Source organism: Gouania willdenowi, chromosome 12, assembly GCF_900634775.1.
Source record: "Gouania willdenowi chromosome 12, fGouWil2.1, whole genome shotgun sequence".
Taxonomy (NCBI): domain Eukaryota; kingdom Metazoa; phylum Chordata; class Actinopteri; order Blenniiformes; family Gobiesocidae; genus Gouania; species Gouania willdenowi.
In genome coordinates this window covers 26,173,287-26,200,891 of record NC_041055.1, presented here as the reverse complement: position 1 = coordinate 26,200,891, position 27,605 = coordinate 26,173,287, and the positions used below count along the sequence as shown (strand labels likewise).

Below are 27,605 nucleotides of genomic sequence, written 5' to 3'. Positions count from 1 at the left end.
CTAGGCTAATGATAATGCTAGTTGATGCTAATATTATGCTAATGCTAGACTCATGTTAGCAAATGCTAATGCTAGACTTGTGTTAGCAAATGCTAATGCAAGGCTGATGCTAGCAAATGCTAATGCTAAGTTAATGCTAATGTTAGTTAATGAAAGCTAGTGTTAATTTTAGGTTAATGCGAGCTAATTCTAATACTAGTTCAATGCTCAGTTAATGCGAGCTAATGCTAATGTTAGCTAATGCTAGGCTTATGCTAATGCAGTGTTCAATCACGCTGGGCACCACCTGCATCCTCACTTGCATTTTCTTCAGGAAATGCACTAATTTTAGTTATTGTTATTATTACTCTAATCAATAATTTCAAAATAAAAGCACAAAATTAGAAAATTAAAAAAATGTAAAAACCAGTTTACTTTGTGATTGATGGATCTTTTCTGTAAAAATTAATCAGTTTTACTCTAAGTCAGTGTTTTGCAACCGTGGGGTCATGAGCCCATGTGGGGTCACCTGGAATTAAAATGGGGTCGCCTTAAATGTCTAGAAATTGGTAAAAATTAAAAAATTAAAAAAGAAAAAAACATATTTTAACATTTCAATTATTATTCTTTTCAAATACTCATCACAAACAATAAATATCAAATGACTATCCTATACTTGTACTTTCTCAAATATAAATCTAATTCAAATAAAATGCAGTATAAAAATATCTGAGGTGTCTCATTTGTCACTGTGTGCACTAGTCCTGGCTACTCTGTATTTGTAACACACTATAATAAACATGATCTAAAACTAATTCTCGAAAGACAGTAAAATGTCTCTGGGGTCGCCGGACATTTGTGATATCAAAATGGGGTCACGACCTGAAAAAGCAACCCATGCTCTAAGTGGATATTTTTAGTCAGTCATTGCATACTGTATATGTATATCTCAGACATTTTGGTATTAAAGTGCAGCTGTCAGTGTTATTTAGTCCAATGTGGAGGATTAATCCCCAGTGATTATTATGACTAAGCCGTGTTACCATAAAAACATCATTTTTTTTCTAAACAGTCAATGTGCCCTCTCACATTAAAGGCTTTTTTCCCTGAATATCAGGAACCCATAGAGAGTGTTTTTCTTTATTTTGTCTGAACGATCAACATTTCAAGTCATAAGTGATTTAAATATATTACTACAGTTTAGTTTAACTGTCGTGTATCATCTGAAAGTAGGTAAACACCGCCTGCGTTCACAATAATGTGAGCACTCGTTCCATTCACTACAAAGGTTAACAACACCTTCAAGATATGGTAGTACCTGGAGAGCACATAAAGGATTTAACAATGTTCAGAGCACAGTTGTAAAGGAACATACTTTGCACAAAAACCCAATTTTTTTTAGTGCCTTTCACACTCTAACCTTTCGTTTGTTTGACAATCATTTTAATGTGAATACACAACAATTTACCACGTGTCACAACAACAACGAATCAAATCAACCATGACCAAACTCAACAAATCCACAGCCCACAGAAAAAAAATACAACCTGTGGAATAATATAAGAGAAAAGAAAAAACAATACTCGGCTGAGTTTTACTTCATCCCACTCCATTTCAGGCATTTATGTTTTATTTTTTTGTATCTTGTTCCAGGGGCCAGATATAAACTTGATTTACATAAAATGTATTTCTTCTTTTTTTTTAAAAAAAAAAAAGGAAAAAAAAGAACTTTTTTGTATTTGTTTTATTGTCTAGCTCAAAATTAATTCGAAGTAGGGCTGGGCGAGATGGACCAAAATTCATATCTTATAAATATTCATAAAAAGAGCGATGACTATATGACAAACAGTTCTGGGTTAAATTTGCTGATGCAAAATGGCACACAGACACATTTATTAACAAACTGCACAATATGTGACACTTTCGACTTTTTCCCCTATAGAGGACAGCACGTGTGAGTGAGTTCTGTAGTGTGGCTTGTTGAGAGGAAGGTCTGCGTTAGGACGCACTCATATTTTCTGTATTATTTCACAAAGGGTCAATTGGCTAGACTAATGCTATTGCTATGTTATTGCTATTGCTAGGCTAATGCTACTGCTAGACTAATGCTATTGCTATGTTATTGCTATTGCTAGGCTAATGCTAATGTAAGGCTAATGCTAAGCTAATGTTATTGCTAGGTTAATGCTAATGCTAGGCTAATGCTAATGCTAATGTTAGGTTAATGCTATTGTAAGGCTAATGCTAAGTTAATGCTACTGCTAGACTATTGCTAGGTTAGTGGTAATGCTAGGCTAATGCTATTGCTTGGTTAATGCTAATGCTAACCTATAGCTATTGTTAGGTTAATGCTAATACTACTTTAATGCTATTGCTAGGTTAATGCTAATTAATGCTAATACTAGCTAATGCTAGTTAACAATAGTGCTAATGCTAATGTCAATGTTAGGCTAATGCTAAGCTAATGCAGTGCGATGCAGGCCAGCACCTGCATCCAAATATTCTAGTTAGAAGTGTGATTTAGTTCAAGCACATTGAGTTGCCTTGTGCATGAAATGTGCTATACAAATAAATTTGCCTTGCCTTGCCTTCTCTTTAGTTGTAAACGTGACAACTGTGTGTGTAGATTTAGAAAGATCTAACCACTAAATAAGAGTAAAGAGGGTAATTATTGAAATGTACGGCACTGTTTTCTGGAGTACAGATAGAAACACTTACAGGTGTTAAGAACTAGATAAAAATAAAAGCGCACAGTGTCATTAATCACAGCAAAGAGACTTGATGGAGTTAGTGGCATAAAAAGGGACCATTTCTGTGTGTTGACCCTCATGTTAAGCCAGCGACACTTGAGCACCTCATTAGAAGTGAATGGGCCTTGAGGTGGGAGGCAGGGCGGCCATTGAGAGGCTTAGTAGGACTCCGAAGGGTTCCCTAACTGCTACTAGAGGGGCGAGAGACACAGAGAGAGGGAGAGAGAGAAATGGATAGATGTGGCTCTCCCTGGGCACACAGTGCCAGTTCATACAAAGCAGTGACTGCAGTGTGTGTGTGTGTGTGTGTGTGTGTGTGTGTCAGTCTCTGTCTGGTTCTGACAACTCTCCGAGCACAAGGACACATTTTCCAGCAAACATCAAGAGCAGCGGTCACATAGTCAAAACAGGTAATCAGCAAAGATGTCTGGGGTCTGACATCAGCACGTCACTATTCATCCCACTAGATATGGTACATCACAGTACGGTGGTTAGACAAGGTTGGAGGATACAATGTTCCAACGCAATGAGTACTTTTAAATCAAATTTGATTCAATTCAAAGGTTATTCAGGACCTCCAATTTTCCATGATCGTGGAAAACGTCCGGAAGATACGGAATTCACGTTCCAGAACGAAAAAAGCAATTCAAGGAATTTTATTTGTCTCTCTCTTTATTTAACATGACACAGTAATGTCTTACATGCATGTTTTCACACACTTATATGCTACGGGTGACTGAATCTCTAGCAAGTGCAATAAAGCGGGAGAATATATGTCCAATTTCCCCCATAATCCCTTTGAAAATCTTTGTGTGTTAAGAATCGAGTAGTGACCGTGTTATCCTGTGACTGAAAATAAATGCAGAGCTTCATCTGAAGTGTGTTTTTAATGTGTTGTGATGTGATTATTATGACTGCATTTAAATCTGAAAAGGCACCGGTACAAAGACAGGTTTAGCTGATGGTGTATCAGCTGAACTGGTGATCATTTTACCTGGTGACATGTCACAGTAGAAGCATGACAGCTCCAATCACACAGCTGCGTGGGATTTTGTGCAAAACATGAGGGTGATTCATGTGGATTTGTTGTTTTTTTTTTCCTTTTTTCTTAAGAATTTTGGAATTTAATAGCGCTTCGAGATGACTATTGTTGTAATTTGTGCCAGATAATATGAGTTTAATTGAATTGATTCACCAGTTGGCAGTAATTAAATGTTTCACAAATAATGTTACGGGACCATATCACACATTTTAATTATTTCATCATAACCTCTTCCAAAATGTATTGTCAAACATCATTAATTTAGTAACCTTTCTTGTTTTATTTACATGTTGTTAATAGTTTGAAAATGTCAACCTGTATTTTGTGCATTACAATTGTTGTATAGAAGAGAATATATTTACCTCAATTTTTAGTAATGTGCATAACATATTATTAACAATTTAGTAGGATATTAAGGCCACAATATTGTTTATTACATTAATGCCGTTTATTGTCAACGGGTGGAAAAGCTGTTGGATAAACATGTACAGTGTCTGAAATAGGCTTAAAAATGACTCAGCATGTTGGAAATAGATTCATCATTGTTTTCCATGTAACCCCTGCAATGTGTTGAAGTACCCCTAGGGGTACACGTACCCCTGGTTGGGAACCACTGGCCTAGAGGTTAAGGAGCTGGGCTTGAATGTGTTTTTAATGACGTATCTGGTTAAATGAAGGGATCATTCCAGAAGAGCCCAACTTTAAAATCAAGTTTTCTGCTAAAAATAACTGATATCAAGTAAGCAATGGTCGATTTTTATCTTTAAAAGTTTCCGTTTAATTCTTTGCGTTCAAACGAGACGTCACTTTTTTTTTTCTGTCATGCGATAAAATCGACGATGCTGGAAAACGCCACAGTTTTCAACACAGAAATTAGGGAAAATATAACATTTCTACCAAGTTTTTTTTTAATAAAAACTGAAAATGAATGAATAAATACATAAATAATCCATTGTCAACCACACTTTTCAGGTTCTTATTTGAACTTGTACAATACTGACTTTTAAATTCACATTAGCAGGAAAATGATCAAGTAGTTTCTCGTGAACTGTCACTGAACTCCACTGATGACGTCACATTTGGAGAGTGGGTTAAATAGGTTGGAACCACAAACACTAATTATCCTAATAAACAAATCTATAACCTGTGGGTGAATGTCAGGCTATTGTGGCGACATTGATTGTTTGATCACTACAACTGAATCAGACTTTTCACTTTTGTAATAAACGCTGAGGGGAACGAATCGATTTGCAGTCACTTGATGCTGACTGAGTAGCTTCACAAAGAGCAGCTGTTGAATGAAACTGGCCCAGGTTCAACAGAAAAAAAAAACAGGAGTTCATATCCTTTAATCTCTTATCGTTTATTAAGAAAAATATATTAAATTAAAGCTGTGTCTGATTTAGGTGCCCATGTCTCATGACATATTGTCAAGCCAATTTACTTAAAAATTGAATTTTCCAACATACATAAAGTTATACAATAAAAAAGTATTACCAAAAAAAAGTATGAATCATAATTTACATTACATTTTTTTATTAGTTACATACTTTTCTTTTTTGAACATGTTTTACACTTTTCTTTATTAATTAACTATTCTTTATAATTATTGAAAACTAATTATCGAGTGATTCTATTAAGCATCACGGTCTGATAATGTAAAAAAGTGTCCCGCTCAGTTATCATTAATCTGTATTTAATAATAATCTTGCACTCTGATAATAAATAATCTTTGATGGGTTTATTGAGGTTATTTTTCAGGATATTTACATTGATTTTTTTTTTCTTTATTCTATTCAATTGTAAAATATTCTCATTTCATATCATGACACACTTTCAAGCTAATTTTTCTTAAATATTTAATATTTAAGAGTTTCTGCCATACATGAACCTAATTTTTTTATGCGCACAATAAAAATGTATTACGAAAAAAATATATGATTTTTATTAATTTATTAAATACATACTCTTTTTTTTACACTTTTCTTCTTTATTTTTATTATTATTATTATTATTATTATTATTATTATATAAAATTCATGTAACACATTGGTTAATAATAAACCGGTCACAGACTATTTTCTCTTAATATCACTTGATCAAGCCTTTTCTAACATTCCACACAACAAAATAATTATTAAAAAAGTACGCAGGATTCGTGCCGATAATGCATAGATATCGTCAAATTTAATCAAGGCATTGGATGTGAAAAAGTTCAACTGGGACACCTGTACAGTATATAATTTACTTTTATATCATCACATTAAAGGTGGTTTTAAGGAAAACAACCTCCACGATGAAAGATTATTTATAATTTAATCAGTTAAAAACAGCTTCTCAATACCACAGACTGATTAAAAAAAAAACACCTAAAAGGTTTTCTTGAGATAAGGGGTGTGAAACTCATTTTAGTTCAAATAAGAAGCAGTTTGATCTCAAGTGGGCTGAAGATTTTATGTGGGAAAATTAGTAATTTCAACATTGTTGTGCCATAGTTTGCACTTCAACATATACATTACAAAATATGTAATAAAAAAAAATATATACAACATTATCTAAGCAAAAAGTGACAAATAACAGGATCTTTACTTTAAATTTCCAAGATTTTCTGGCCAATTTCTATTCAACTAGTGGGAATATTATGTAATAATTTGTGAAAAATTGAAAGATTTTGTAAGAATTTTGAGTTTTTACAACAGTTTAACATTAAAAAGGACTGCAATCATATAATGTTTAGTTTCATTTACACAATGATTCATGTTTTCTCTGCCATTTTTACTTTCTCCTGCGGGCCGAATTGGATGCTCCAAAGGGCCGGATTTGGCCTGTGGGCCATGAGTTGGACACATGTACTTTAGAGGGTTTTTAGGCTTTAAAATGTTGACATTTTTGAATGCAGATGACTACACTACACTCACATTTCACTCCTTTCCTCAAGTCTCAGAATTTGTCATGACTTTTACAATACCACCTCACATTTACAGTGACTCTTCAAACTTCCTAGTAATTCCCTCGTGACCCTCTACTTCTGAGGAACACGTCTTCTTCCAGCCCGTTCCTCATTTTGTCTCCATCTCTTTTCCTAACAAGCTTTTTAACTCTCTGAGAAGAAGCTCCACATCGCCACAGACAAAGCTCTCATTCTTTCAGTTTGTGGCTTTTCTTTCAAAAACTGAGGGCTTGTGAAGGAAAGCCACACACACACACACACACACACACACACACACACACCCCACCCCTTCTCTGTGCAGCTGGGAAACTTCACTCCTACATCACCACATCATGTGCGCGCGCACACACACGGTGGAGGGTCAGGAGGTTACGAGCCACGCCCTGACAGCCCATAAGCGGAGGAGAAAGGAAGAAGAGGAGGCGAATCAGAGATCCTTTGTCCCTTCCCCACGAATTTAACGACAAGTAAACACAGCTGAGGCAGTTTTTCCCCTTCTGCCCTCGTTTCTGAGCTCATTCTCCCTCATGTCGCTCAGTATGGGGTTTCCAGCTCGCGGGAAAAGTTTTATTCGCCGCCACATTCTAACATCTGATACGAGAAACTATTGTAAGATTTTTCATTTTGGGCTAATTTAAGAAAAACCAAAAAAAGTGGATGTGAGTTATTTGTACAATAAAGTTGTTTTTGAGAAACTAAACCCCTGCTTTCTCCTGACCTGCCACTAGGAGGGACATTCAAAGAATGCCTTGATTGTGGGCGGAGCTCTTGGAGCAGTTAAAACACGCCCAGTCTATACTATAAAATCTCCAATGAACAATCTATGTTATGTTAACTAGCCACTCATTACTCAATATTCACTCTTCTCTCAATCCAACCCACTCACCACAGATTGTAGAGTCAGCGCCCAATTCTTTCACCGGCCTGATCGTTTTCAATGCCATGCGCGTAGAATGTAAATATGTGACTGTTTTGTGTTGTTTTGAATTGTTAATTTAAAAAAGACGACATTTGTTAAATATTTTAATAGTACATATGTAAATATGTGACTGTTTTGTGTTGTTTAAAAAAAATAAAAGACAAAAAGGAAAAACCACAGCAAGACGATATATACAAAAAGGATCAAAACACAATACACAACAATGACAATCAAAAACCAAACAGAAAATAAAATAAAAACCACAAAAAATTGGAATTCACTCCAAATATAAATTGATAATTAATTTCAAATAGCAGGGGTTCAACTGTTAAGACTTTTAAAATAAAAGTTGACCGATGTGGGATTTTCAAAGGCTTATGCAGATACTAATTAAAGAAATAAAAATAAAAATAAAAAATCAACCGATGGCCGATATCTAAAGCTGACTTTGAAAGCCGACTTACTTTTTTTTTAAAGCACATTGATTATGAAAGACAACTGAAACACTCATGATACAAATGTGGGGTCCTTCCATTAGTCAAGCAGTAGCTGCAGCTTCCCACACGGGTGCCTGATCAAATATCCTTATCTAATTACATCGGCTTTTATTTGCAAGCCCATTGGCTTCTACCTCTCCTATGCACATGCTGTTATTATTACTTTTTTTGTTGTATATTCATACATCTGAATGGATGTTTTTTTTTAATATATTTTTTTCCTTTAATAGCTACTCGGAAGTGCTTCGTTAAATTTCCTTTTTAAAAATCAACCTCTATTTTAAATAGTACACGAATTGGCAAAAAAATAGGCCGACCGGATGTAGACGCGTTTTGCGCATGTGTTGAAAGGATCTGAACCGATCAGGCCTGTGAAAGGATTGGGCACTGACAGAGCCCACAGGTGCTAGTTTTTATAAAAGGGGCGGGGCTAACGGTGCTTGTTTGTGACGCAAGATGGTCCCAAAACATCACATGATCTCGTTCTCAGCCAATAGCAATAATCAATTGTACTTAGAAATCGACCAATATGGATTCATTTTTTCCCCATCAGCCTTAGCCGATCACCAATACGGTGATTTACTGCTGATTTTCTTGAGCTGATATTTGAAGCTACGTTAGCTCCCTCAATTTACGTCATAAAAGTTACAAATGGGACGAGTCTCAACAAAGGTGAGGGAGGACGACAAGTAAAAAATATTGAACAAATGTTAAAAACAGGTGATGTAGAACAAGAACAAGTACAAATATTTCTGCTCTCTGTAAATAATGCCGATCAGCAAACGCAGCAGCTCGTGTATCGACCGATGCCGATACACGAAAAAAATTCAAAAATTGGCCGATAACTTAGACCGATACATCTGCCGGCCAATCACAAATTGCAATAGTCGGGTTTCAACCCATAAAAGGGATGTAACTGACATTTTACAACTAAATTAAAATACTTGACTAAAATGTTGAAAGTTGGATCAGGATCAATCAACAGCACTACTTCATATCCAAATTTGTATTCAGCAGAAAAAAGTTGTTTTGCGGTTTAGTTTCTCTTTAAGAAGGAAATTTACAAAAAAAAAAAAAAAAAAAAACGCAGGAGCAACTGCAATCCAACTATACCAAAAGAGGAGTAGCAGATGTTCTCCTTTCCCTCTACATGAACCACTTTTTTTTACTACACACACACACACACACACACACACACACACAGTTTCACTGCATGTAACTCTGCCTTCTTCCCTCCACTCTCCCCCCTCCCCATTTTTCATAGAATTACTGGTTTCCACATGTGACTCACTTTTTCACCAGCCAAAGCCAGAGCACGAAGAAGAAAAAAACAAAGACAAATGTGTGTGTGTGTGTGTGTGTGTGTGTGTGTGAGTGTGTGTGAGTGTCCACTGACTCTCTCAGTCCCTCTGACTGCATGGGTGAAGCTGTTTTTCTTCAAATAAGCGCCAAAAAAAAAAAAATCGTCCTTTTACAGCAGCAAAGGTTGTTGTCTATTGAGACATGAACGACCTACTTCCTGATTCAAACTACATTTGAGGAAGGCTAATTATTTATGCCCTCTGTTGGAGCGTTGCTTCTGAGACCCCCCCCCCCCCCCAAAGGAATAAAGAGTAGGAATAGGCCCTGATTGACAACCGTACACCCACAACTTCTATTTGCCAAAGAACTGAGCGTGCTTGCAGACATTCAACACCCGACATCAGAGAGAGAGAGTGACCCCAAAAAAAGAAAAACAGGAGTGAAGGAAAAATAAAAGACAACAAAGCGTGGAAAGGAGGAAAAGAAATGATAGAGGACAGAGGTGGAAGGAGGAGGAGAAGAGATGGAGATTTTCATTAAAATTAATACAAAGCTAAAGGATGAAACTTCAATTCTGCAATTTTGATTTAGTTTTAGTCAGTCTTTTGACTAAAACGCAACTTAGTTTTAGTCAAAATGTAGTCATTAGGACTTTTTCAGTTATAGTCTAGTTTTAGTCAACTACCAGAAAATGACGTTAGGTTCATAGTCGACTACACCTGGTTTGTTGGAACATTGTTTTTATGGAAATGTTCCATATATACATGTCCAAAAATATTATGTGCAAAACGTCCACATTAAGGCACAGGTTACAGGATCATCTAGTAAATACGAATATACATTGAGAATAAATAACAATAACCTATATGTATATAACACGCTGCAAGCCACACTGCGGACGCTTATGTACAGTTTTATATGGCGTTTGAATAAGTCTGTGAATACAGTAATTGGTGCCTGATTGATGTCAGTCGAGGATGTGGAGGCACTGGTATAGCTGTCTTTTTAAAGTGACCAATAGTAGAATAATAGTAATTGTTATTTCTTGTATTTTTGTTGGTGTTTGTTATATCGTGTCCCTCTGTCTTTTCGGACTTCGAGTCCGTAACAAAGTTGAATTGAAAAAATAAATAAATATATAAATATATATATATATATATACTGTATATAGGCTCTAAAACAGAATCATTGTACATTTAAGGTCCTTCACTTGTCTGTGTTGTGGACTTATATTTGCCACTGTGAGAGGTTTACATAAATTAGCACTTTTGCATGCAGAAGGCACAGATCTATCAATGTTTGCTCAGCCCAAGTGTATTTGTGACCTGTGGGGTATAAGTGTAACCATAAAATAAAAAAGAAAAGTTTATTAAAAAATCTTTCAAGATCTGTTTGATTGGAATTTTTAACTTCCTCCCAAAATACGTTGATTATTCTGCATTTCCACATGCAATTAATTAATGTTCCCTTTTCTTCCTAATTTTGTGATATTTTGATATTCTTTTCATATTTATTTAATTTAACTGGTGTGATGTAGGTTTGTATTATGCATTTATATTTTAATAGTCTTAATCTTGAGTTAATTGAGTGTAAGTTTTTCTACAAATATATTTCCAGACCCCGGGAGAAATCGACCTAATATGAGATGGGATTGATGTTTGTAATGAGACGTCCTACATCCATAATAATCAGCTTACTTCCTATTGGATCACTTAATACTAGAAAAAATAAACTCATTTCTGAGTGGATTTTATCACATGTGATGATTACAGCTTTTTCGCTGACAAAAATGTCTTATGTATATTTTGATGTAGGTTTTGTTCACATGTATTCTTTTAATTGCCGTTGTCAAGTTACTGTCACTTAAAAAAAAAAAAAAAAAATTTGCTTTTAGTCAAATAAATGAACCTTGTGCGCAGTAAAAGGCTATAAAAATGTGCTTTTTCAGTCAGGCGTTCCCTTTCTTATCATGAACATTACTTTTATTGACTTCCCTTTATTCACCCTCAACCTTTTAAACTAACTGACCTACAGGAGACTCTCGTTTAGTTCATCTTTACCACTTCTCATCCACGTTCTATTTATGCATTTATGGCTACAAGTCATAACCTTTAAAGGTTTTTTTATGAAGGAGACCGTGTGGAGAAGAATCACCACTTTCATCCACATTAGCAGCTTAAAAAGCCCTTTTCTCCACTTCCCACTGAAGTGATATTCAACAAGCACACTGAGGGTGTTCCTTCACGGGTTTTAAACCTATTACCACTACATATATTCTGTGCAGCGACCACAGCAACACAAATACACACTAATTGTCCAACACTTAGCACAATATCATTGTTTTATTACTTTGCTAAATGCCAATGATGTGTCATTGTGAATAAATATGGGATAAAAGCAGTTTTTCCAACACATTAAACCAATAAATGTACAATTACTTTGTTTCTTGTTTTCCCTTTGGTCTCTTAAGTTATTGTTTAATCACTTTATTTCCCCTTAGTTTATTTCAACACATTTTTTCTGATCCCAATTCAAGATACCAAAAATAACTGAAGTTGACTTTAGAACACCAACTTAATGTAATTCAGTTTATATAAATTAACTTTTGCTAAATCTATCTAAACGCTACGACACTTAAATCATTACACTGCGTCAACAAAACTTAAGTTGCCTAAATTAGTTAAAGTGGACTCAACAAACTGAACTCCGCTAAGTAATATTTCGCTATAATATCCTATATTAACAAAGCTAACAAAATTACTTAACACTTTTTGACTTTTCCAAACAGATATTTTCTTTTTTTTATAATTTACCATTGTTTTATGTTATCGCACTTGGTTCAATCACTTGACTATTTCCAGTTTATTATTTTATCTAATTTTATTGTTTCTTTTCATCCTCATTTTGAACCACTATCTTAAAGTATATATAGGCTTTCATTGCTGCAGAACAAGACGTCTTTGTGAATGTATGGGACTATTATCAACACAACTTGTTAACATCAGTAAAGAAGTGAATACAAACCAAACTTTAATTCATTATTACCTCCACCAACGTGTTAATATTTCCACCGGCGTTTATTTATTTCTTAGTTTTTCTGTTAGCAGAATTACGTAAAAAGTGCTCAACACTTTTTGACAGAATTTCAACCAAAGTTAACGCTTTTTTTATATTGGTTCTTATTTTTAGAATCCACCATGATAGTAGTTTTTTTTCTTTATTTTGTTAGACATTTCATTGTTGAAAACAAAAAAAAACACAACTCTAATTTGCCACGTATTGTCATATTTTCATGATAATTACTTTTTATTGGGTATATTATATCACCCAGCGTTAGTGATGGTGTTAGTAAGTTTAGCGATAGTGTTCTAGGGTTGAGCGGCTGTAAAAGTGGAACACTCTGTGCTGTTCAATTACTTTAAATAAAACATGTTAAACAGAAATGTAAAAAAAAATAAATAAGCAACGCTTGTTACGTTATCCCGTCATGTGGAACCACGTTTGTTTAACGCACAAAAGTGTGTGAAGCTGAAGGCTGTTTCTGTAGCACTGCAGTGTGTGTTGTCAAGTTTATACTTTAATGATGCACGTTTTAAAGATTTAATTCGAAAGAATGTGACTGTGTAAATATGGTACTCGCTCAGGAAGGAGTTTATTCATCTTTCATCAGCAGATGTCGAACGGGTTCAGAGTGAAAGTGAAACCTTTGATGTTCCCTTTTGTGGTTTTCTTAATTCTTTTGCAACGCAGGAGAATGACAAAGAGTCATGGAAATTAAACGTCTACACACGAGGTCTATAGCAATGAAGTAAATGTACTTTTGTTACTATACTTAAGTAGTTTTTTTGATGATTTGCACTTTACTCAATTTTTTTTTTTTTTTTTTTTTTTTTTTTTTTTAATCGTCACTTACTTTTACTCTACTACAATTAAAAGTTATATTTTATTTTTGCCACCTCATTACTCTTTACAAATTAAAATTAAAATATGAATATAATTAATGTGAAATGGGAATGTCAGAACACGGTCCGAATTCTACAAACTCATCATAATGACTGGGTTTCCCAGTGACCCTGAACGCATCTTGGGAACACGTTAATTTAAAAGACGTATAACTTTACTAATATTCGCTCTATCAAAAAAAAATTCCACCAGTTTCTGAAAGCAAAGGAGTTGCTCTTCAATATCAACATCTCAAAGACATTTGATTCAGTGACTGTTCATGTTTGTTCAGGTGATTTTCTGTTTTTTTGTCATACCACATCTTTTTCATTTACCATAAAGAACAAGAGATGATTTATAGCTGTTTTTAAAGCTTTTTAGCCATAATTTGAAAAATACTTTACTTTTACTTTTGATGGTTGAGTATTTTTTAATTTCACAAGATACTTTTGATACTTAAGTACATTAAATGTGGGCTGTTTTAAGACTTTTACGCAAGTGATTTTTCTAATTAAATCAAATCAATCTTCATTCATTAAAAGGGCTTTTCCTACAATGTAATAGCACTTTGAGCTGCATTTTAAAAGTAAAAAATAAATAAATTAAAAAATACAAAAATACAAAATAAAAATGAATAAATGAAAATTGAAAATAAAACACCCACCCCATACAGACCCCGTCCACCACACAGACAATAATGGGGGACTTTCAGTTTTACTAAAGTCATTTTGAATTATTGTATTTGTACTTTTACTTAGATATTTTTTTCAGGTACTTTATACACCTCTGTACACACGTGTGTAACAACTTCAAATGCTCCTTGCGTCACACGTTCAGTACGACAAATGAGGTGAGGTCTAAAATCAGAGCTTAACAAGTGAAAATTCTGTGCAAAGGAACTAAAATCCAAAAGGAATCTATTTACTTTATCATATTCTTGACTGAGTATTCTTTCTCCACAGAGCTATAACAGTAATAAAGCAGATCTGACTTGGATTTTTAAAGCAGGAAGTGAAAGGGGAAAAGAGTTGGTCATCACCAGCCTGATTATGAGCTCACAGTCAGACATGGACAGATGGAGGCAGAGGTTAGATCCCCTCCCTGTGTGCTTTGACACACACACACACACACACAGACACACACACACACACACGCAAGCATTTGGCAGCCATTTACATTTTTTTTTACAGTACAATTATCTGGTGACCTCCACCAACCCACAACCACACATGTAAATCTTGCAAAATCATGCCCCATTACATAGTATACAGTAAGGCAATGATAGTAGCACTCAAACCCGAGGCAGATACGCGCACACACAAACACACACAGCCTGTCAGGATGCATACATGTGCACACTCCAAAAACCCCTCAAGCCCCACAAAATCAGAGAGCCGGTTGTGTTTCTGAAGCAAGTCTCCGCACACATACAGCAGTGTGTTTGTATGTGTGTGTGTGTGTGTGTGTGTGCTTTTTCCCCTCTCTTGTTTGTTTCATTTTGTTTGTGCCTGAAGTAATGTCCGACTCCCTTCTTTCTGCTGTGCTAATTCTTTTATCTCTCATTATTTTCTCATAAGCAAAGCTGCCCTAATCCACTTGTTGTTCACATATCTTTGTTGCACCAGCCAGCTATTGTTCAGCCCAGGGATTTTTTAAATCACTTCTGATGAATGTCCCTGTGACTCACTAGTAACTGTGATGACAAAACAAAACAATAAATATATAAAGACCTAAAATACTATCTGGATGCAAATTAGTTTATTAAAAAAAACACTGCGGTCGAGTTGTTCGCTCTGAAGCATATGTATTCCATACATTAATGCTTTAATTATCCTCACATTACCGCGCATCCCCTCACTTGTCAGTTTTCAGCAAGTGTGATCATTTTTGAAATTATATATGCACATAATTTCCTTGAGACAGTGCAGTTAAGACTCATCTCTGGAACAACTTTCACCCCCAGCTAGGATTGATTCCAAGTCTATTTCTGCTGGATTTCCTCTACTTTGCATTCCTCTCAGCTTCACTACAGTTAGAACAGGAAAAACTCAGGGTGGTGGAAGTCTGTCTTCGTACTTGGTAAAAAAATAAAAAAATCCCATGCATTATACATCATTATGTGGAGAGTGGAGTTCGGGGGGCAGACATTTTAACCATGGGTGATAGAAACATAATAAATGTGTTTGATTGGATCGGGTGGGAGAAATAATTGAGTATCATCAGTTTAAATTGTCCTGATCACAAACAGGACTTACAGTTTTTCTTTTCTGCTATTGGAGAAAAATTATAATCATGTTGGGTGTGGGATACATATGTATGTGTATATACGTATATATGCATATGTGTGTATCCATAAAATGAAGAGTCCGTCCTTAAGACTGCTCTACTGTAAAGTGCCTTGAGATACCATTGGTTATGATTTGGCGCTATACAAATAAAGATTGATTGATTGATTGATTGAAATAAAGACAATGGCTGTGTTCGAGATGGCATACCAGCGTACTACTCATATTAAGTCAATATGAATATGTAGTGTGTTCATAGATAATATGAAAAGGTTAAGTATGCGAGAAATACCCGGATGTGTACTATATGAGGACAGTTTTTAAGTGTTGTTATGTAAATTATGACACCTTTAGCTAAATGATGATAATTTTGGAGATATGTTGGCATTTTTGGGTTAGGTGTATGGATCTTGTGGGGTTAGGGTAACGAAGATAGATCACCTCTTATCGCGCTAACTTCCAGGATTTAATAAGTGTGTGCTGGACTACAAAGCTCGCTAACGCCTTACTAAGCTAAACCACCATGGTAACTTAGGCTGAACGACTAACCTGGTTGGGAGCAGGTTTAGCTCTGGCTAGGATCTTAGCGAGAAAGACTAAAGTCCCGCCTCCTGATCAATCAGTTCTCATAGAAAGCGAGCTGTCCAATAAAAGGTGATGTGTTAACACGTCACTGAGTGGATCTGATCTGACAGCTGACAGGAGAGAGAATGCCTGTCTTCTTTAATTCCTGCCTTTTCTGTAACAACAGTGTTGTTTTTGGTCTGAATTATAGATATTAATTATTCATCATTTTGAACTTAAGCAACACCTTACCTGGTCGGGACCAGGTTATGAAGTGGATCAGATCTGAGCGAGTATAAAAGCTCCGCCTCCTGGTACGCTGCACTAACACTGTTGCTCTTTGCTGTCATGGATTTAAATTCATTATATTTGTTTAAGATCATAAACTATTCCTCCATTGTAAAGACGGTCGCTCTGCCAGGTTCTCCATTGATTGGTCAGACGCTGCAATCTCGTCCTGGCACCAGCTTCAAGCTATAAATCAAACATCCCCTTTTTAAAACCAAAGCATCTCTTCTTGTCTTCCATTAGTTTTGTAAATATACTTTTGTAAATGAGGCTCTTATTTTGAAGTTAACCAGAAGTTTTGTCAGTCGCACAATCTCTGAAATGTCGGCAAGAAATGTATATGCTCGAGTTTTACGCATCAAATGACCACATGTTGCTATTCTACTTGGTCACTTTCTGACTTAAAATGTTTTCAGAACAGGACTTTTGGATCAATAAATCGAAAATCTATTGAAAAAGGTTGAAATTACTGCTTGAAGTTTGTTTTCATCTTGACTGTAGTTATGTGCATTGCATTGTGGGACATGGAGTCCCATAGAAAGGCAGTGTTTTTCCTTCAATCCTATGTTTTCTTGTGTTTCTTTGCTAGAGGACAGCGATTCGCTTGACTCCATTTTTGTCCCAGTTTGTCGTATTCCCCAAGACTTCATCTCACTCCATGAGGCATTCATTTTTGGCCAAATTTTGATCTTTCTGTGTTTTTTTTGTTCGCCATAACTTTTAGTCCATGAAAACATAAATGTGCTTGGGAGGTCACTCTAGCAGAAATCACATTAAGAATGAAGTAAAAACACTTCCATACATCCGTCTACAGCAGTGGTTCCTCCATTGTACCTGATGGTGGTTGAACACAGACATGAACATGAAGAAGAGTCATGTGGAGACAGGGTCATCTATAAGGGGGAATAAAGGGGAGAGCTATTTAACGCCCATCTATAAAGTCAGTAAATTGATGGTCTATTGTTCTATGAATCTGTGATAACCACATTTATTTATTGATCTGAATAATATCCAATATTATCTAGGAAATGTATTATTATTTGCACCCTATAGTCATCTTAAAGATCCTTGTCTTAATCAGAAAGAAAAAGAGTTAAAAATGACCAAAAATGGTGCAAAAGGTGGTGAAATGGGGTTTTGAAAACCACAGAAATTGGTTAAAGGTGGCAAATTGGAACAATTAGTAGAAACAATTAGTTTAAACTGGCAAATAATGGGCATGCCAAATCATGATTGTGGTTAAATTGGCAAAACAAAAAAATAAGCATCAAATATAGTGAAAAGATGTTAAAAGTGACAATATTGGGTCAACATGTGAAAGTGTCTTGAAAGTAGAAAAAATGTGCAGAAAAAGGAACAAAATTTGATGGAGAAGTGGCAGAAATGAGAGTAATGTAGAAAAAATTCATTAAAAGGAGCAAAAATATGAAAACAGGTCAAAATATGGCAAGGTTGCTGTACAGTAGATGCAGAAAAAATATTGCTAGTTCCTTGAAAGAATCTGGCGACTCTCTCCCAGTGACTCACGTTTTTTTTCCAGCAAATGTTCTTTGATTAATTGATCAAAAAGTCCTACACTATAGTCTTTATTTGGTTCTTATTTGAGTTCTTCTCCAGCAACTTTAAGAATAAAACTCCTTCCTTTCTTTCTGCTACATTCACCTTTACCTTGTGCTGCTTGGTGGTCTACAGAAGAACCGCCTGTGATGTTATCAAAGTCATCAGCTTTAGCTTCTGTGCTGTGGATACTCCGAACCAGACAGAACAAATCTACACTCAATCCGATGTGAGCAATCATCCATACTTTGCTAATTAAATGCATGTTGGAGGGTTAACTTATTATACCGAACTGAACTTTAGTGACTAAGCTGCTGTTTGCATGTAAAGCCAATCTAGCATCCAGTGTATAGCCGAGAAATATAAAATTTATGAATAAACAACCCTGTGTTGCAGCTGCAAGGGTGAGTGCCAAGTCCTGCATGTAGAACATTTATCACACAGCTATTCTTTTCTAACAAAATACATTTGCAAATCATACCACTAGCTATTTTTTGAAGGATTTGCATTTATGCAACAGCTACTAACAGGAATACGCTTTGAAATACGAGGGAATCTAGAACTTATTCCTTTGACGTGATATTATTTCTCAGAGTAGCTGAGAGGCTTTTTGGAAGTAATATGTTTCTAATTATGTTAAAAACATTTTGCGTTAACACGGATAAAAGATGTTACGACTCCAGCGCGCAGCACCATTAAACTCAGAGGATGAATAAAACAGAAATGGTTGCAAGGACTGAGTCAAAGATCTGAGTCAGATGCTTTTATGTTTTTTAAAGTTGTGACAGAGAAGAAGTGACTCATCTAAACTTAATCCACCACGAGCGAGGAAGGAGACAACAAGGTCACGTCAGGGATGGGTAAACCCATATTGTACCGAGTGGGGGGGCTGATGTGTGTGCGAGTCGTGATGTGAAAGTTTGTGATGTGTTTGAGAGCCGATCTGTAGCCATGGCGATAAATTTAAGGAGCCGAAGGACGATTCCCGACTCCAGCTTTTATGGGTGGAATAAAACGGGAGCACGTTGGATCATTATGGTGTAATGTCTCTTATTTTCAAAGTCTGACAAGTTCAGTTGAGTGCAGTGAGCTGACTCCGTGTATTACAGTGTTATCACCTGTCAAAACATATACAGTTTAGTATATATAGCCTCCTGTTAGCAAGGAAAGACAAGAGATGTAAAGATTAATTTATTCACGAAATTTACTTTGAACTTTACTTTGATGTCCTGACATGTTTCGACTGTCAACTGTCAGTCTTCCGCATGAGATTGCTCTCCGGTTGACCATGCCCAGAAAAAACTCATGAGAACACTTGAAAGTGACGAGTAGATGCTTTGATGTTTTTCTTAGAACAGTGTTTCCCCAAACTTTATTGCCCCATGTACCACTTAGCCTTTATTTCTTATCGCAAGTACCCCTGAGCTCATGTTATACCTTTTTTATTTGTGACTGCAGGCTCGTCTGAACTCTTTCCCGTCTCATCCAACATTACCTTCAATTTAAAAGTTTTCATTAATTTATTTATTTATTTAGTTTGCTCATTTTAGAATTTGAACTTCACCTTTTGGTGTATTTCAAAGAGTGCCACAAATTCTAATTGATGGATGAGAAAAAAAGTCTGTGTGCAATGTGCATGTAAAAAAAAAAAACAATGTTAAAAAATAAACTGAAAAATGTGTCTGTGCATCTCCTGAGAGGTGTTCAAGTACCTCTAGGGGTACACGTACCCCAGTTTGGGAACCACTGCCTAAGAAAAAAAACTCATCAAATGATCAAAGGATCAAAGCATTCAGTAGATGCCTCTGAAGTAAGTAAGTTTCAAAGTCAATTTCCTGAAAAAAGTTGTCTGACTACAAAAAACCTTAACATAGGACTGGACAATATATCGAGATTCAAGATATACTGAGTTTTCTGTTTTGGCGATACAGAAAATTACAATATCGCCTATATCGTATATTACATCTTATATCAAAATACTTGTTTTAGGAGTCGCTGCTTTCACTACTTCTCAGAACAGCATGAAAAGCATAGTTTAATGGATTTCTGAGTTCATCCTAACTCACACCTTCCCCTAAACAAGCCACACTACAGAACTCACTCACACGTGCTGTCCCTTGCAGGAGAAATAGCCAAAAGTGACAAATATTGTGCAGCTGTTTCTTAATATATATGCCTCTGTGGCATTTTACATCAACAAATATAACCCAGAAATGTATTTTTGGTAAGACTTTAATGACTAAAAAATAACATTTATATTGTATATTGCCATTTTGTGGAAAAAATATTGAAATATGAGTTTTGGTCTATATCGAGCAGCCAAACCTTAACATATTATTTCAAAAAAGTTTATTTTCTGTCACCTCTTAGAATTAAGAGGTGACAGAAGATTAAGGAGACCAAGTATTGAACCCTGGGGAACTCCTTCTATAAACACTTTGGTTTGGCGGAAGAAATTAACAGTAAATTATTTAAATGTGTGCGTCTGTGCAACCGTTGTGTTTTTTCCAAAACAGAAAAAAATAAGACGTAAAACTAAAGGAGTTATTTAGTCTAACTGGGCCCTTCTGAGGTCTGTGTAATGTCTGAATACTTGCTGACAGCTGTGACTAAAGCCCTGTTTACCCCAGAAGAGTGAGGCACTTCTTTTACACTGTTGCTCACTAAATAAAGAGGAAACACCCCCGTTTTGACTCACATCTCTTGCGTCATACTACATTACAGTAACTCCACACTTTCCTGAAGTATCCATCCCACACTCGATGAAAAATGTAAACGTGACAATCAAAAGCATCTTTGAATCATTTTGGTTTAGTATTCTCTCCCTCTGTGGACATTCGGATGTGTCAGTGCAGGAAAAGCACATGTGTAATTAATAACATTAACTATCACTGTGTTCAATGCCAAAACTGCACTATCAGAAATATTGGCTCACAGGCTCTGATGAATAGGACTTTTAAGAGAAATAAAGTCCTTTTGATGTAAATGTGAGCATTTGTTTTCACTGAATTTTGAACATTCAAAGGAGACGACACAGGATTCACCTCTTTCACCATTAACTAAATAAATGACACTGGTTTGAATAGTGACATTTTATTAAAGCTAATAAAAAATATGCCAAAACCTTAGTCTGTCACTAATTATCTACCTTTGGTTTGTATTTATTGCCGAGTTGTTGGAACATGGAGCATTTTAAACTGGTTTTCTTTAATGCATTGACTAAAAATTATTATTTTTTGTTGTTCTGTGTTTCTGTTATCATTTTGTGTATATATGGGTTTTTTTTTTTTATGTTTTTGAAGTCATTCTGTGCATTTTTGGAGTCATCATGTTAGTTGTATTTAAAAAGGAGAAAATAAGTAGTGAACAAAGGGGTTTAAAAAAAAAGGGGGACTAAATAGCTTTACACTTCTTCCTACTTCTTTTCACACATGTAAATTGGGAGGTTTAAGTGCATGTGGATGGAGTCAATTGTCTATTTCTGCTGGGTTTTTTTTAACTATTGGTCAATTATCATTTTACATGTTTGAAATAAGACAATCAAACAATCTAGTGTTTGTCATTTTGTATTTTTGTTGCCAATTTGTATATTTTTCTTGTTTATATTGTATCATTTTCAGTTATTTACTTTTTTGTGCATTTTTTTTTAGTCATTTTGTCTGGTTATTGTTATTTTTGTGTATTTTTAGTGTCATTTTGTGAAGTCTTGTCGTCATGCGGCCCTTGGGCTGCCAGTTGCCCATGTCTGGAATAAGGATATAGTCATACAACATGATGTTGAGTTAATGGAACCTGCAGATATTGCCATGCCAATGTTATTAGGACAAAAACACGTTTTTCAGTGTTTCATCATGCATGAAAATGTGTGTGTGTGTGTGTGTGTGTGCGTGCGTGTTCGTAAGCATGACTTCATGTCTAAAATATGTTACTTTCTATACCGCCCTTCTGGCTACAAACCTGATGACTCAGTCCATTCAGTGCATTATTTCTGCTTCACATTTTAATACATTGCACATATTACAAGCCAGTACAACCAGGCTTTAAAACTTTTACCAGTATCACATTTATTTTATTAGATCAAACACATTACGTGAGAATACTGAAACACACATAATTATCTTCAAAAACGTTTCCTGTTCAACATAAATATGTAATACAATCAGTAATTTGTGTCTTTTTGTGTCGTTTTCTATACTATAATAAGCTTTTGTGATACACTTGTGGCTATTGGCCTTATTTGCTCTGTCACCTTAGATCAAGGCGGCACCTACTGTAACTGGTCACTTGGTACCAATGAAAAACGAGTAGCTACAACAGAGCCAGCGCTGACTGTTTGCCTCGTTGACAGGTTCAGTTTGTAGTATTGGCAGCAGGAGAGCAAATACAAGAGGGTGACATTCGTATCTGTATTTTCTGTGGGACTGAGCAAATATCACTGTTTGCCAACCAAATATATAAACTGGATCTCGTGTTTTCATTGTCAAACAGTGAGAACATTGCACCTGGCTTCCATTGATTCAAACATTTTGTGAATTGTATTTTGTGTATTTGAGCTCGAGATAAAACATTTCTACAAACCTTAAATTGGAACATATGAACAGGAACAAACAAAGATGATGATTTTGAAGTCAGCAAAATGATGTGTTCAAAATCGCATACTAATGTACTACTCGTACTAAATCTGACGTCAAAATGAGTATGTAGTGCGTTCACATTAGATAGTATGGAATAATTGAGTATGCGAGATACACCCGGATGTACATTTTATCGGGACATTTCTTAAAGGTCCCATGTCATGCTATTTTTCACCCATCTCCATTTGTTCTAAGAACCCTAAAAACATAATATTTGAGGTTTATTTTCCCAAACTCTCCTGTTTTCCAGAGTTTTAGCCTCTGAAAAGTCACTTTCTGACCAACTCTACACAAACAGGCTGATTTGCGGCCTACTTATGCATATTCATGAGTGGGCGTGTCTATAGACGGGACAATGGCTTCCTCCTCCTCGCACGGTGGCGTAGGGCCAGAGGGGCGTTCGCCAGTACATACATAGACTGTAGAAAATACATACATAGCACTGCACGAAAAATGCTGAAATGCTCACCATCCTGGGCGTGTCTGTTTACATATCAATCACGGCAGAGAGCTTCCTGGAGGTGTGGCTTCTCCAGCTCAGTGCCAAATTTGTCATCAAAGTGGGAACGCATCATCAAATTGGAGCGAGGTGTTTGGGCTCGCCCTGCAGTAAGAAAGGAGAAAATCATCCTCTAACTAACGATTGAGGGAATCAATGAAAAAAACACTTTGGGCATGTGTATGAAGCACATGTAGTACTTTATGATGTTTAAAGCACAGAAAAGTCCATTTAGCTTAACATGGGCCCTTTAAGTGTGCATGGTGGGAACACTAGTAACACTCAACCACCCCATAATGCATTGCGAGCGGAATGTAAAATCGTCCTGGGGCTGGTGTCAAGCTATAAAAATAAAAAAAATTCCCTTTTCAAAACAAAAGCATTTTTTAACACTTCTTAAATAGGGCTCTTGTTTTGAAGTGAATCAGAAGTTTTGTACGTAGCACAATGACGGGTCTCAGAAAACACAATTAATGCTGACATATTGGAGACTTTCGGTGGGTTTTATGGATCAACATGTTGGTCACTTTCTCATTTAAAATGTTTTCTGAACTTTCAAAGGTGGCGAATCAACTGAGATATTTAGCCTCAGTGTGCTGCAGGTTTTTGTCGTTGTAGGTTCAAAATGCATCTTGGGAAACTTCAAAGTATACTTCAGTTGGAACGGTGATCATTCTAATCCTCCTAAACATACATAAAGTATATAGTAGACCACGTGTCAAACTCAAGGCCCGGGGGCCAAATCTAGCCCTTTAAAGCATCCAATGTTTACATTTTTTTCAAATTAATACACAATATTTCCATTAATTAAAAAAAAAATGACCAAAAATCAAAGACATTTAATGTGAAGATCCTGTTGGGACTGATATCTGTCACTTATTGATTGGATATTGTTGTTTTTTCCACATTCTGTTTTTTATGTCTACCTCAAAGTGCAAACTTGGGCACAATGATGTTGAAATTACTAATTTTCAGAATAAAATCTGTGGCTCCGTATTTGGCCCCTAAACTAAAATGAGTTTGACACCCCTGTAGTAGACAGTATATACTCAGAGTTTGTAGCACATAGTACGGAGTGTGCTATTTACAACACGGCCACAGATTAAATATAATATTCTGGGTTTGGTGTGCGGGGGTTGCATATTTATATTTAACACAAGTGATGAAAAGAAGCATTCATTGTATATTTTTATTTATGACCGATTCCCTGAAAAACTAAAAGGATTCCCACTAGCTGGTGTTGTTTTAAAAGCTAGCGCTAATTAGCGCTCCAATGCGGCTGCTTAGCATCAGTTTGTTTAGGCTGCCATTGGGAGCTTGTTAACATGTAAATTTTGTTGCTTGGCTGAAAAAGACTGTGTGTGGCTGGGACTCCATACATGGATCCACTTAAAAAAAATTAAAAAAATTAAAAAAAGCAATCACTGATGCTACTTACGAGGAATGGGGTGAATTATAATTGTAATCACGTAATTGATAATTAAAATTATGGTGTAATTATAAAAGTAATTGTAATTTTAAAAAGTTGCCATGAAAATTCTATAAAATCACAATAGACAATTATGATTTAATGCAAAACTGGGGAACCATGTCACAGTTCTATACATATGTATTTAATAATTATTCAAATATATTTCACATAAAGCTTTCCTACATTTTACCACTTCAAATGTTTTTAAATCGAGGGCTATAGCGACACATAAAAGGCTCAGATGCCCACATCCAAAAATATTAATACCTATATTTTCATTGATCAGGAAGCCTAACAAGGTAACTAATAGATAGGAAAGACATTAGATGATAGATATTTGTTTTTAGTGTATTTTACAGCTGATTTAAAACCAGTTATCATAAGAGATGCTAACAGAAAGCTAACACAAGAGGAAGACTAACTTTTGTTATTCATTTCAGGCTCAGTAATTGTGATTAATTGTAATTGAACTTTAGTAATTGAAAATGTTATTGTAATTAATTGACTTTCTGAGAGGAAAATATATATAATTTAATTGTAATTGATTACAATTAAACTATGAATACAGTGGCTATCTTTTTTTTTCAAACATGGGTAATTGAAAACGTAATTGGAGCTGAAAAATGTTATTGACCTCATCTCTGTGGATACGTCAAGCATATTTTTCAAAATAAAAGCAACATAAAATAATCAGATTATTCCTCTTATCTAAAGAGGGAAATATAATACATTTCTTTGTACTGTATATACAGTATATACATATATATATAAACATACATATATATGTAAACATACAGACATATATATATATAAACATACAGACATATATATATATAAACATACATATATATATATATATATATACATATATATATATATGTATGTTTATATATACTTGTGTGAAGTACTCTGGTTATTGATTTGCTTTGACTCCAATTTTGCCCAGCATGCACTGCATGAGTAGATATTTCTGTAACAGGCAGGTCAGTGAGGGAAAATACGGAGAAACCGAGGGAGAGATCACACAAAGAGACAAGCAGAGGTGAGAGAGAAGAAACAAGAAGGCAGACAGAAAGAGAAATCCAACGTCAAACGGCTCCACAGTGAAAAAACAACTCAGCTGTGCAGCTTTTCCAACACAAAACACTGAAAATCACACGTATTATGATGACTGATTGCACTTTTGTGGGGGAAAAATAGGTTGCCTAATGACAATAATCAGCTTTTTTTGTTGTTTTTTACACCCTGAGTTAAATATCCATCACTTGTTGGCAGCTACATAAACCTGTAAGGTTTGACAAGGGGAAGGAAACAAATCTTATCTGCACATTTTGGTGTAGAGTCGGTGAGCTTTGTGCACATCCTGGATTTGTTTACGTGTGCATCCGGCACAGTAAGAGTTTCCTCATGCTAACAAAAGATCGAAATAACTGGCTGGTGTGGGATCGACTGACATTAACTGAAGAAAAATCTGCCTTGTTTAAATGCAGTAAACACCAAAGTTTACAGTTATTAAGACCATCTGAACCACATGTGTCAAACTCAAGGACCGAGGGCCAAATCTAGCCCTTTGGAGCATCAAATTTGGCCCAGAGGAGAAAGTAGGGCAGTGTTCCTGCAGCTTTAGTCAAATTAAATTGAAGACTTTAAGACTTTTTATTGCCATTTGAAATTGAATTTAAGACCAACTTCACAGTAAACACAATTGGGGGAAAAACACTGCATCAATTACATAGGATTAGGGCAATTTTGTCAAGTGCAGACGTGGAACTGGTGGCCCCCAAAGTAAACAAACAAAAATACACAAAATGACAGTAAAATACACATTAAAAAAACAGAATTAAATAATCAAAATCACTCCAAAAACTCAAAATGACAATCAAATACACAAAAAACAGACTAAAATAATCAAAAAATAAAAACCATTAAGAAAAATCTTTTTTTGGACAGGCAACTGTTATTAAATTTACATTTTCCCATGTTGTTTATACATTTTTTTTTTTTTTTTTTGGGGGGTTCAATTTTGCATGTCCACCTGTATTTATGTGAAAAAAGTAAAAAAAAAAAAAAGAAGTATATATAATAATAATATTAAGTAATACCAATTTAAGGGATTTGAAGAATGGGCTAATAACCTCTTTGTAATTTATAAAAAACAAATTTGACCATTTATTTTGAAACGTGAGACTAATTATAATCGTACTTGTTATTTGTTAAAATTTAGAATTTTCGAAACATTGATTTAAGACATTTTAATGACAATTAAGGCCTTATTTTTAGATTCATGAATTGAATACCTTTTAAGACTTTTTAAGGATCCGAGGAAACCCTGTAGGACTCGGAATCGAAATGAGGAAACCGAATCGGGAGCGGAATCGTTCAAATTCAAACGATGCTCAACCCTAATTTCAATCCTAAATTCCCTTAAAACTCAGTGTTTTGTTAGCGTTACATTAAAGAAAGCCATTATTATTTTGTACAGCTGATTTTTGCCGCTGTTTTCTTAAAACTGATCCAGAATGAAATTACGTTATTTTGAGAATGTTTTAAAATCAAAGGGTGATCAAACACATGGTTTTACTTTCACTATGACAATTAGACGATGCCACTAAAAGAGGAATCTGTCAATGTTAGTGATAAAAACCTAAGACGCATATTTTACTATGAGACGCGTTCTTGGGAAAGTGAATGCTTCTCCTTAGCAGCAGTGAGAACATCTGTCAAATACCGCAATGCCTGAAAGGCCTTTTCACATCAACTCAGATTTAATAGGTAACTGAAAACTGAAATCCTCGCTGCTGCTTCATCTGCTCCATCCAATATTCCTTTTCTCCCTCCTGACTGTTGTTCTGCTAAACCAAACCCAATATAATCCCTCTTTCCTTTTTCCTCCTTTTCTTTCCCTGCCTTCAGTCGATATGTTAGA

The 27,605-nt window shown here is 35.3% G+C and overlaps 1 protein-coding gene across 3 annotated transcripts in view; it reads right to left on the bottom strand.

Moving 5' to 3' along the window:
* LOC114473109 (mediator of RNA polymerase II transcription subunit 13-like) overlaps positions 1-27,605 on the bottom strand; it is a 136,518-nt gene that overhangs the window by 73,565 nt on the left and 35,348 nt on the right. The gene's annotated exons all lie outside the window — the stretch shown is intronic.